Raw genomic sequence first — 13,615 nt, forward strand, 5'->3', positions numbered from 1 at the left:
AGGTGCCGGCTGAGCTAGAGGTCAAAATCCACAGGTAGGCACTTTGCAAGAAACACCTCTGTTTTCTTTGGGAAAATGTGATGTGTCCACGTTGTGTTTTAGGGCATTTCCTGTCGCGGGCACTAGGCCTACTCACACAAGTGAGGTATCATTTTCATCGAGAGACTTGTGGGGACGCTCGGAGGAAGGAAATTTGTGGCTCATCTCAGATTCCAGAACTTTCTGTCACCGAAATGTGAGGAAAAAGTATTTTTTTGCGACAATTTGAGGTTTGCAAAGCTTTTTAGGTAACAGACCTGGTGAGAGCCCCATCAGTCACCCGATCTTGGATTCTCCTGGGTTTCTAGTTTTAAAAAATACATAGGTTTGGTAGGTTTCCCTGGTCCGGCTGAGATAAAGGCCAAAATCCACAGGTAGGCACTTTGCAAAAAACACCTCTGTTTTTCTTGGGAAAATGTGATATGTTCACGTTGTGTTTTGGGGCATTTCCTGTTGCGGGCACTAGGCCTACCCATAAAAGTGAGGTATAATTTTTATCGGGACACTTGGGGTAATGCTGGGTGGGAGGAAATTTGCGGCCCCTCTCAGATTCCAGAACATTCTGCACCGAAATGGGAGGGAAAAGTGTTTGTTTAGCCACATTTTGAGGTTTGCAGAGGATTCTGGGTAACAGAACCTGGTGAGAGCCCCACAAGTCACCCCATCTTGGATTCCCCTAGGTGTCTAGATTCAAAAAATGCACAGGTTTGGTAGGGTTCCCTAGGTGCCGGCTGAGCTAGAGGTAAAAATCCACAGGTAGGCACTTTGCAAAAAACACCTCTGTTTTCTTTGGGAAAATATGATGTGCCCACGTTGTGTTTTGGGGCATTTCCTGTTGTGGGCACTAGGCCTACCCACACAAGTGAGGTATCATTTTCATCGGGAGACTTGTGGAGACGCTGGGTGGAAGTAAATGTGTGCCTCCTCTCAGATTCCAGAACTTTCTGTTACCGAAATGTGAGGAAAAAGTATTTTTTAGCCACATTTTGAGGTTTGCAAAGGTTTCTAGGTAACAGAGTCTGATGAGAGCCCCATAAGGCACCCCACCTTGGATTCTCATAGGTGTCTAGTTTTAAAAAATACACAGGTTTGGTAGGTTTCCCTAGTGCCGGCTGAGCTAGAGGTCAAAATCCACAGGTAGGCACTTTGCAAAAAACACCTGTATTCTTTGGGAAAATGTGATGTGTCCACATTGTGTTGTGTGGCATTCCCTGTCGCGGGCACTAGGCCTACCCACACAAGTGAGGTTTCATTTTCATCGGGAGGCTTGTGGAGACGCTGGGTGGAAGGAAATGTGTGGCTCCTCTCAGATTCCAGAACTTTCTGTCACCGAAATGTGAGGAAAAAGTTTTTTTTAGCCACAATTTGAGGTTTGCAAACGTTTCTAGGTAACAGAACCTGGTGAGAGCCCCATAAGTCACCCGATCTTGGATTCTCCTAGGTGTCTAGTTTTCAAAAATTCACAAGTTTGGTAGGTTTCTCTGGTGCCGGCTGAGCTAGATGCCAAAATCCACAGGTAGGCACTTTACAAAAAAAACCTCTGTTTTCTTTGGGAAAATGTGATATGTCCACGTTGTGTTTTGGGACATTTATTGTCGCGGGCACTAGGCCTACCCACACAAGTGAGGTATCATTTCGTCGGGAGACTTGTGGGGACGCTGGGTGGAAGGAAATTTGTGGCTCTTTTCAGATTCCAGAACTATCTGTCACCGAAATGTGAGGAAAAAGTATTTTTTAGCTACAATTTGAGGTTTGCAGAGGATTCTGGGTAGCAGAACCTGGTGAGAGCCCCATAAGTTACCCGGTCTTGGATTCCCCTAGGTGTCTATATTAAATGAATGCACAGGTTTGGTAGGGTTCCCTAGGTGCCGGCTGAGCTACAGGCCAAAATCCACAGGTAGGCACTTTGCAAAAAACACATCTGTTTTCTTTGGGAAAATGTGATATGACCACGTTGTGTTTTGGGGCCTTTGCTTTTGCAGGCAGTAGGCCTACCCACACAAGTGAGGTATCATTTTTATGGGAGACTTGCGGGAATGCTGGGTGGAAGGAAATTTGTAGCCCCTCTCAGATTCCAGAATTTTCTGTCACCGAAATGTGAGGGAAAAGTGTTATTTTAGCCACATTTTGCGGTTTGCAGAGGATTCTGGGGAACAGAACCTGGTGAGCCCCCACAGGTCACCCCATCTAGGATTCCCCTAGGTGTCTAGATTTAAAAAATGCACAGGTTTGCTAGGGTTCCCTAGGTGCCGGCTGAGCTAGAAGTCAAAATCCACAGGTAGGCACTTTGCAAAAAAACAGCTCTGTTTTCTTTGGGAAAATGTGATGTGTCCATGTTGTGTTTTGGGGCATTTCCTGTCGCGAGCACTAGGCCTACCCACACAGGTGAGGTATCATTTTTATCAGGAGACTTGGGGTAATGCTGGGTGTAAGGAAAATTGTGGCCCCTCTCAGATTCCAGAACTTTCTGTCACCGAAATGTGAGGGAAAATTGTTATTTTAGCCAAATTTTGAGGTTTGCAGAGGATTCTGGGTAACGGAACCTGGTGAGAGCCCCATAAGGCACCACATCTTGGATTCTCATAGGTTCTCTAGTTTTAAAAAATCCACAGGTTTGGTAGGTTTCCCTGATGTCAGCTGAGCTAGAGGCCAAAATCCACAGGTGGGCACTTTGCAAAAAACACCTCTGTGTTCTTTGGGAAAATGTGATATGTCCACGTTGTGTTTTGGGGCATTTCCTGTCGCGGGCACAAAGCCTACCCACACAAGTGAGGTATCATTTTTACGGGAGACTTGCGGGAATGCTGTGTGGAAGGAAATTTGTGGCCCCTCTCAGATTCCAGAACTTTCTGTCACCGAAATGTGAGGGAAAAGTGTTATTTTAGCCACATTTTGAGGTTTGCAGAGGATTCTGGGTAACAGAACCTGGTGAGAGCCCCACAAGTCACCCCATTTTGGATTCCCCTAGGTGTCTAGATTAAAAAAAAGCACAGGTTTGGTAGAGTTCCCTAGGTGCCGGCTGAGCTAGAGGTCAAAATCCACAGGTAGGCACTTTGCAAAAAAAAAACTCTGTTTTCTTTGCGAAAATGTGATGTGTCCATGTTGTGTTTTGGGGCATTTCCTGTTGTGGACACTAGGGCTACCTACACAAGTGAGGTACAATCTTTATTGGGAGACTTGGGGGAACGCTGGCTGGAAGGAAATTTGTGGCTCCTCTCAGATTTGAAAACTTCCTGTCACCGAAATGTGAGGAAAAAGTGTTTTTTTAGGCAAATTGTGAGGTTTGCAAAGGATTCTGGGTAACAGAACCTGGTGAGAGCCCCACAAGTTACCCCCCGTTCGATTTCCTTAGGTGTCTAGTTTTCTAAAATGCACAGGTTTGGTAGGTTTCCCTAGGTGCCGGCTGAGCTAGAGGCCAAAATCCACAGGTAGGCAGTTTGCAAAAAAAAACCTCTGTTTTCTTTTGGAAAATGTGATGTGTCCACGTTCTGTTTTGGGGCATTTCCTGACGTGGAGACTAGGCCTACCCACTCAAGTGAGGTACCATTTATATCGGGAGACTTGTGGGGACGCTCGGTGGAAGGAAATTTGTGGCTCCTCTCAGATTTCAGAACTTTCTGTCACCGGAATGTGAGGACAAAGTATTTTTAGCCACAATTTGAGGTTTGCAAATGTTTCTAGGTAACAGAGCCTGGTGAGAGCCCCATAAGGCACCCCATCTTGGATTCTCCTAGGTGTCTAGTTTTACAAAATGCACAGATTAGGTCGGTTTCCCTTGCTGCTGGCTGAGCTAGAGGCCAAAATCCACAGGTAGGCACTGTGCAAAAAACAGTTCTGTTTTCTTTGGGAAAATGTGATGTGTCCACGTTGTGTTTTGGGGCATTTCCTGTCGTGGGCACTAGGCCTACCTACACAAGTGAGATATAATTTTTATCGGGAGACTTGGGTGAACGCTGGGTGGAAGGAAATTTGTGGCTGCTCTCAGATTTGAGAACTTCCTGTCACCGAAATGTGAGGAAAAAGTGTTTTTTTTGCCAAATTGTGAGGTTTGCAAAGGATTCTGGGTAACAGAACCTGGTGAGAGCCCCACAAGTCACCACACGTTCGATTTCCTTAGGTGTCTAGTTTTCTAAAATACACAGGTTTGGTAGGTTTCCCTAGGTGCTGGCTGAGCTAGAGGTCAAAATCCACAGGTAGACACTTTGCAAAAAATAACTCTGTTTTCTTTGGGAAAATGTGATGTGTCCACGTTGTGTTTTGGGGCATTTCCTGATGCAGGGACTAGGCCTACCCACACAAGTGAGGTACCATTTTTATCGGGAGACTTAGGGGAACGCTGGGTGGAAGGAAATTTGTGTCTCCTCTCAGATTCCAGAACTTTCTGTCACCAAAATCAGAGGAAAAAGTGTTCTTTTGGACAAATTAAGAGGTTTGCAAAGTTTTCTGGGTAACAGAACCTGGTGAGAGCCCCACAAGTCACCCCATCTTGGATTCCCCTAGGTGTCTAGTTTGCAAAAATGTGTGGGTTTGGTAGGCTTCCTGTTAGACTTTTCATCCTTGGCGTGGTCTCCCTTAACTTTTTGCCTCTGTTCCCCAGGTTGTTGATGTGTGCTGGACTCTGATTTTGCTGTTTTTGTTACTCTGGGCACTTTACCACTGCTAACCAGTGCTAAAGTGCAAGTGCTCCTGTTTAAATTGTATGTAAGTGGTTCATCCATGATTGGCATATTTGAATTACTAGTAAGTCCCTAGTAATGTGCACTAGAGGTGCCAGGGCCTGTAAATCAAATGCTACTAGTGGGCCTGCAGCACTGGTTGTGCCACCCACATAAGTAGCTCTGTAATCATGTCTCAGACCTGCCCCTGCAGTGTCTGTAGGTGTATTTTTACACTGTAAATTCGACTTGGCAAGTGTACCCACTTGCCAGGCCTAAACCTTCCCTTTCCTTACATGTAAGGCACCCCTAAGGTAGGCCCTAGGTAGCCCCAAGGGCAGGGTGCAGTGTATGGATAAGGTAGGACATATAGTAATGTGGTTTATATGTCCTGACAGTGAAATACTGCCAATTTCGTTTTCACTGTTGCAAGGTCTGTCTCTCTCTCATAGGATAATATGGGGGCTACCTTTAAATATGATTAAAGTGTAGATTCCCCTAGAGAGTAGATGGACATGTGGAGTTTGGGATCCCTGAACTCACAATTTAAAAATACATCTTTTAGTAAAGTTGATTTTAAGATTGTGCGTTTGGAAATGCCACTTTTAGAAAGTGAGCATTTTCTTGCTTAAACCATTCTGTGACTCTGCCTGGTTTGTGGATTCCCTGTCTGGGTCAGTTTGACAGTTGGGTTGTTTTTCACCTCACACCAGACAGTGACACAAAGGGAGCTGGGGTGTGATCTGCATTTCCTGATTAGCCATCTCTGCTAGGAGGGAGGGGTGGAGTGGTCACTCTCATCTGAAAGGACTGTGCCTGCCTCTGACAATGCTGTCTCCAGCCCCCTGGTGTGTGTCTGAGGCCTTGCCTGGGCAAGGCAGGATTTCACAAGAAGGTGTGAGTCCCCTTTGAAGAAAGGTGACTTCAAAGACTAAAATGGGTATAAGAAGGGCACCCAAACTTACAAACTTTAGAAACACTTCTGGAATCAAGAGGAACCTCTGCCTGGAGAAGAGCTGATCGCTGAGGAACAAGTGCTGCCCTGCCTGTGACTGTGCTTTGTGGAGCTTTCCTGCAGTGCTGCTTCTGCCAGAGTAAGAGGGCAAAGACTGGACTTTGTGTGCCTTCCATCTTGAAGAAGAAATCTCCAAGGGCTTGATGTAGAGCTTGCCTCCTGTTGTTGAAGTCTCAGGGATAGCAAAGACTTCTTCCTGCCAGCACCTGGAGTCTCTGGAGAGACCCCTACTCTGCTCTGTGGTGCCCTTCCAGTTCCTGGGACCCTGAAAGGAGAGGCTGGCAGCCTAAGGACAAAAATACACGCACCGAGCACCGTGCGGAGAAAAGATCGACGCGAATCCGATCGCGGCTGAGAAAACGACGCGACGCCGGTTCCGCAGCTGAGAAACGACGCCGCAGGAAACGCGACCGAAAAACCGACGCCCGGAGCAGGAGAAACGACGCGCAGCATCGCTGACGGAGGCTGAGAAATCGCACCCTGCGCCGCGGGACTTTCGGATCGTCGTGTGGCTGGCTTTTTCAACGCGCACCGCCGTGCCGAGTTGTTTTCGACGCACACAGCCGTGCAGGGTTACTTTCGACGCACACCGCCCGTGCGGGGTTATTTTTGACGCAAACCAGGTACATTTTCACGCTAGCAGCGCTAGTGTGGTGTTACAACTACCTAAAGACTCTTTTTTTATTTTAAACCTTTAAAAAATCATAACTTGACTTGTGTATGTTGGATTTTTGTCGTTGTGGTCTTGTTTTGTCTAGATAAATATTTCCTATTTTTCTAAACTGGTGTTGTGTCATTTTGTAGTGTTTTCATTAAGTTACTGTGTGTGTTGGTACAAATACTTTACACCTAGCACTCTGAGGTTAAGCCTACTGCTCTGCCAAGCTACCAAGGGGGTAAGCAGGGGTTAGCTGAGGGTGATTCTCTTTTATCCTAACTAGAGTGAGGGTCCTTGCTTGAACAGGGGGTAACCAGACTGTCAACCAAAGACCCCATTTCTAACATTGGTGACCAGCGGTCGGGATTTGGACTTGTATTTGTACTTGACATACAGTAATTAAGTGTACACTACTGTTTTGATCTCAGACCACTACGTGACCACATACTACTAGTCTTGTGATTTTTGTTTTTTTACTTGGACTGTTTTTCTCTGCATTCAGTTTCTTTTTTTTCGCTGATCCCGTGATTGACTTTTCTGAAACTTCATTTGAGAACTTGCTTTTCTGTTTTTGGAACTGTGCATATTTTTTTTTAACCTCTCATCATGTCTCAGTCTGGAGATGCCCTAGCTGAAGCTGCTTTTGACTTGGAGAAATTGGAGAGCTACAAAGTGGCTCAGTTGAAGCAGTTTTGTAGTAATGTTGGCTGTCCCATTAAGAGCTCATCCAAGAAGGATGAGCTGCAAAAGGCGCTGAGGGCCTGGGTGACAGCCAAAGCAGCTGAGGGGCACACAGATGAGGAGCCAGAGGGGGAAGAGGAGTTGCAAGTCACTCACACTGATGTAGTGGGTGGGCCTGCTATGTCTCAGGGGAGAATCTCCAGGGCAGGTAGCAGTGTGTCCTCCAAGAGTCTGACACCTGGAGAGTTACAGGACAGACAGGCAGAGAGGGAGTACCAGTTGGAGCTGAAAAAGCTCAGTCTAGAGGTGGAACAGAGAAAGCTGGCCCTTGAGGTGGAACAGAGAAAGCTGGCCCTTGAGGAAAGGAAGATAAACATGGCTCATGAGCTCAGTTTAAAAGAGATTGATCAGAGGAGTCAGTCCAGTAGGGATGGTGGCAGCAATTCTACAGTGCAGCCTGAGAGAAGGGTACACATCCCAAAAGACCTTGTGAGGGATTATAAGAGGGAGGATGATATCTACTTGTGGTTCAAGGGTTATGAGTCAGCTCTCCACATGAACCTGGTCCCTGAAGCTCATTGGGGGGCAGCCCTGTGGAAGCATTTTGAGGCAGAGGGGAGGGACACACTGACGGCCTTAGGGGATGCTCAGAGTCTCACCTACCCTGCCATGAAGGAGGCCTTACTTACCAGGTATGGTCTCACCCCTGAGCAGTACAAGGAGAAGTTTAGATCCTACAAGAGAAAGGAATCCCAAACATGGTTGGAATGTGTTGATTCTTGTTGCAGGTCACTGGATGGTTGGGTGAAGGGCAGTAAGGTAAACACGTATGAGGGGCTTTACAATTTAATTGCTTGGGAGCACTTGTACAGTTTATGTTTTCCAGAGCTGCGCCAGCACCTCATTGACAGCAAGCTGACTGACCCCAGGAAGCTTGCACAGGAAGCGGACCGCTGGGAGAGCACCAGGGTCCAAAAGAGGTATGGGGGAGACCACGCCAAGGGTGGGCAGGGTCCCTCTCAGAAGAAAGGGGGGGGTAAGGGCAAACAGGATGAGTTCTCTAAAGGGCCCCAAACTGATTCCCAGGGTAAGGATTCCCAACCCCCCAGTGAAAAGAAGCCATGGTTCTCCAAAGGGAAGCCAATGGCAGGTGGTCCCCTACGTAAGTGCTATTCATGTGACCAGGTGGGTCATGTGAGGGGGGACCCCAAATGCCCCAAAAGTACACCGGCACCCACTGGTGCACCGTCCCAGGGTTTGGCCAGTGTAGCGCTTGGGGAGGAGTTGGTTTCAGGTGGGTGGGAACCAGCAGAAATGACCCTTGTCTCACTAGGGGACAGTGAGATGGTCCAGAGAAACCTAGTGCCTGATAACACTAAGAAGTACAGGCAATGGGTGACCATCAATGGACAGAGGGTGGAGGCTCTAAGAGACACTGGAGCCAGTGTGACTACAGTGAGGAGTCACCTGGTGTCTGAAGAGCAGATTGATCCCCGGGTACTTCACCAAGTAGTTGCAGTAGACAATTCTGAGCGCCTCTGCAGAGTGGCGCAGGTTCCCTTTGAATGGGGGGGGGTCTCAGGTTCCTGGAAAGTAGCTGTGAGTCCAACCATGCCTGTTGATTGTTTGCTAGGCAACGACCTGGAAGATTCCCCTTGGAAGGAGGTGGAACACAGGTCTCACTTGGAGATGTTGGGTCTGCCTGGGTGGGTATGTGTATCCACCCGGTCTATGGCAGCCAATCAGGGTAGTCAAGAGCCCCTGGAGCCTGAAACAGTGGCCCAGGGGACCGCCAAGAAGAGGAAAGGCAGGAGGCGCGGGAAACCCGCCCCAGAAGTTCCCACGGTCCGGGAGGAGGCAGAGCCTGAGGGTGATGCCCCGGAACCTACAGGGGAACAGGTGGCTGAACTGGGGGAGGTCCCTGAGCTGTCGCAGTGGCAGCAGGAAGGGGGACCCACCAGGGAAGTATTCTGCACAGCGCAGAAGGAGTGCCCTACTCTTGAGGGACTGCGGCAGCAGGCTGCAGCCCAGGCGGCTGGCAAGGCGCCAGGTACTCACCTGATTTATTGGGAGGATGGCCTCCTGTATAGTGAGCCTAAGGTTCCTGAGCCGGGGTCAGCTCGTATGCTGGTGGTACCCCAGGGCTTCAGGACCTTCCTACTGGGTTTGGCTCATGATGTGCCTTTGGCAGGACATCTAGGGCAGGACAAGACCTATAAGAGGCTTGTCTCCCACTTTTACTGGCCCTTGATGAACAAGCAGTCAGCTGCTTATTGTAGATCTTGTCAGACTTGTCAGGCAAGTGGCAAGAGTGGGGGGAAATGCAAAGCTCCCCTCCAACCTTTACCGGTAGTCAGTACTCCCTTTGAAAGGGTAGGAATTGACATTGTGGGGCCTCTGGATCCCAAGACAGCCATGGGCAACAGGTTCATCCTGGTCTTGGTGGACCATGCCACACGGTACCCAGAAGCTATTCCTCTAAGGACGGTCACCGCCCCCGTGGTGGGACGTGCCTTGATGGGGGTTTTTACCCGCATGGGGTTCCCCAAGGAGGTAGTATCTGATAGGGGTACAAACTTCATATCCACTTATATGAAGTCTCTGTGGAAGGTGTGTGGGGTAACCTACAAGTTCACCACCCCTTACCACCCCCAAAGTAATGGTCTGGTTGAGAGATTCAACCGCACCTTGAAAGGCATGATTCAGGGCCTGTCAGAGCCCTTGAGGCGTAAGTGGGACGTCCTCTTGCCATGCCTTCTGTTCGCTTACAGGGAGGTGCCTCAAAAGGGACTTGGCTTTAGCCCCTTTGAGCTCATCTATGGCCACCCTGTGAGGGGACCGCTCAGTCTGGTGAAGGAGGCTTTGGAGAAAGCTCCTAGTAAACCACCCCAGGATGTATTTAGCTACATGCTGGCACTAAGAAACCAGACTGCCCGCTTCAGGAGTCTCGCTCAGGAGAACCTGGAAGCAAGCCAGGAGGACATGAAACGGTGGTACGACCAGAATGCCACTCTGGTTGAGTTTCAGCCTGGACAAAAAGTGTGGGTCATGGCACCAGTGGAGCCTAGGGCTCTCCAAGATAAGTGGACTGGGCCTTTTGAGGTGGTGGAAAGAAAGAGCGAGGTCACCTATCTGGTAGACTTGCAATCCCCCAGGAACCCCTTGAGGGTCCTACATGTCAACCGCCTCAAACCACACTTTGAGCGAACTGAGCTATCCATGCTCCTAGCGACAGATGACGGGGTGGAGGAAGAGAGTGAGCCTCTTCCTGACCTCCTGTCTGCAGGAGAGAAAGATGGGTCTGTGGAGGGAGTGATCCTCTCCCCCTCCCTGACTGAGGAACAGCAGAGGGACTGTCGCCACGTGCTGGGACAGTTCGCCTCACTGTTTTCCCTGATCCCAGGAGTCACACACCTGTGCACACATGATGTGGACACTGGGGACAGTACACCTGTTAAACATAAGGTTTACAGGGTGACTGACAGGGTGAGGGCTTGCATTAAGGAGGAAGTCTCCAAAATGTTAGCCCTAAGGGTTATTGAGCACTCCAGCAGTCCTTGGGCCAGCCCAGTGGTCTTGGTCCCAAAGGCTACTGCTCCTGGTGCCACTCCAGAACTTAGGTTCTGTGTGGACTACCGGGGTCTCAATGCGGTCAGCAAGACTGACGCACACCCCATCCCCCGAGCTGATGAGCTCATTGATCGGTTAGGAGCTGCCAAGTACCTCAGTACGTTTGATTTAACATCTGGGTACTGGCAGATTGCCTTAACTGAAGGGGCAAAGGAGAGGTCAGCATTCTCTACCCCCGATGGGCACTTCCACTTCAATGTGATGCCCTTTGGGATGAAGAATGCCCCTGCCACCTTTCAGAGGTTGGTCAACCAGGTGTTGGCAGGACTGGATGAGTTCAGTGCCGCCTACCTGGATGACATTGCTGTGTTTAGTTCCACATGGGAGGAACACCTGCAACACCTCTGGAGAGTGTTAGAGGCCCTGCAGAAGGCAGGCCTCACTATTAAGGCGAGCAAGTGCCAAATAGGGCAGGGTTCTGTTGTGTACTTAGGACACCAGGTGGGGAGTGGCCAGGTGGCACCCCTACAGCCTAAGATTGACACGATTCTGGCTTGGGAGCCTCCCAAGACCCAGACTGAAGTGAGAGCCTTTTTAGGTCTCACAGGATACTATCGGAGGTTCGTTAAGGGATATGGTACCATTGTTACCCCCTTAACTGAGTTGACTTCTAAGAAGCAACCCAAGAAAGTGATCTGGACAGAGGCTTGCCAGAACGCTTTTGATGCCCTGAAGGCTGCCATGTGCACAGCACCTGTGCTGAAGGCACCTGACTACTCCACGGAGTTTGTTGTACAGACAGACGCCTCAGAGCATGGTATTGGAGCAGTACTCTCACAGCTGAATGAAGAGGGCCTAGATCAACCCGTAGCCTTCATTAGCAGGAGGTTACTACCCAGGGAACGTAGGTGGAGTGCCATAGAACGTGAAGCGTTTGCTGTGGTCTGGGCACTGAAGAAGCTAAGACCCTACTTGTTTGGGACTCACTTCCGAGTTCAGACCGACCACAGACCCCTCAGATGGTTAATGCAGATGAGGGGTGAGAACCCAAAACTGTTGAGGTGGTCCATTTCCCTACAGGGGATGGACTTTACGGTGGAACATCGACCCGGTACAGAGCACGCCAATGCTGATGGTCTGTCCAGGTTCTTCCGCCTTAGTGATGAGAACTCCCATGAGGTTGGGTAGTTGCTCCCACTTTTAGCTGGGGGGGACACGTGTTAGACTTTTCATCCTTGGCGTGGTCTCCCTTAACTTTTTGCCTCTGTTCCCCAGGTTGTTGATGTGTGCTGGACTCTGATTTTGCTGTTTTTGTTACTCTGGGCACTTTACCACTGCTAACCAGTGCTAAAGTGCAAGTGCTCCTGTTTAAATTGTATGTAAGTGGTTCATCCATGATTGGCATATTTGAATTACTAGTAAGTCCCTAGTAATGTGCACTAGAGGTGCCAGGGCCTGTAAATCAAATGCTACTAGTGGGCCTGCAGCACTGGTTGTGCCACCCACATAAGTAGCTCTGTAATCATGTCTCAGACCTGCCCCTGCAGTGTCTGTAGGTGTATTTTTACACTGTAAATTCGACTTGGCAAGTGTACCCACTTGCCAGGCCTAAACCTTCCCTTTCCTTACATGTAAGGCACCCCTAAGGTAGGCCCTAGGTAGCCCCAAGGGCAGGGTGCAGTGTATGGATAAGGTAGGACATATAGTAATGTGGTTTATATGTCCTGACAGTGAAATACTGCCAATTTCGTTTTCACTGTTGCAAGGTCTGTCTCTCTCTCATAGGATAATATGGGGGCTACCTTTAAATATGATTAAAGTGTAGATTCCCCTAGAGAGTAGATGGACATGTGGAGTTTGGGATCCCTGAACTCACAATTTAAAAATACATCTTTTAGTAAAGTTGATTTTAAGATTGTGCGTTTGGAAATGCCACTTTTAGAAAGTGAGCATTTTCTTGCTTAAACCATTCTGTGACTCTGCCTGGTTTGTGGATTCCCTGTCTGGGTCAGTTTGACAGTTGGGTTGTTTTTCACCTCACACCAGACAGTGACACAAAGGGAGCTGGGGTGTGATCTGCATTTCCTGATTAGCCATCTCTGCTAGGAGGGAGGGGTGGAGTGGTCACTCTCATCTGAAAGGACTGTGCCTGCCTCCGACAATGCTGTCTCCAGCCCCCTGGTGTGTGTCTGAGGCCTTGCCTGGGCAAGGCAGGATTTCACAAGAAGGTGTGAGTCCCCTTTGAAGAAAGGTGACTTCAAAGACTAAAATGGGTATAAGAAGGGCACCCAAACTTACAAACTTTAGAAACACTTCTGGAATCAAGAGGAACCTCTGCCTGGAGAAGAGCTGATCGCTGAGGAACAAGTGCTGCCCTGCCTGTGACTGTGCTTTGTGGAGCTTTCCTGCAGTGCTGCTTCTGCCAGAGTAAGAGGGCAAAGACTGGACTTTGTGTGCCTTCCATCTTGAAGAAGAAATCTCCAAGGGCTTGATGTAGAGCTTGCCTCCTGTTGTTGAAGTCTCAGGGATAGCAAAGACTTCTTCCTGCCAGCACCTGGAGTCTCTGGAGAGACCCCTACTCTGCTCTGTGGTGCCCTTCCAGTTCCTGGGACCCTGAAAGGAGAGGCTGGCAGCCTAAGGACAAAAATACACGCACCGAGCACCGTGCGGAGAAAAGATCGACGCGAATCCGATCGCGGCTGAGAAAACGACGCGACGCCGGTTCCGCAGCTGAGAAACGACGCCGCAGGAAACGCGACCGAAAAACCGACGCCCGGAGCAGGAGAAACGACGCGCAGCATCGCTGACGGAGGCTGAGAAATCGCACCCTGCGCCGCGGGACTTTCGGATCGTCGTGTGGCTGGCTTTTTCAACGCGCACCGCCGTGCCGAGTTGTTTTCGACGCACACAGCCGTGCAGGGTTACTTTCGACGCACACCGCCCGTGCGGGGTTATTTTTGACGCAAACCAGGTACATTTTCACGCTAGCAGCGCTAG

This window comes from Pleurodeles waltl, chromosome 3_2 (assembly GCF_031143425.1).
Source record: "Pleurodeles waltl isolate 20211129_DDA chromosome 3_2, aPleWal1.hap1.20221129, whole genome shotgun sequence".
Classification (NCBI taxonomy): domain Eukaryota; kingdom Metazoa; phylum Chordata; class Amphibia; order Caudata; family Salamandridae; genus Pleurodeles; species Pleurodeles waltl.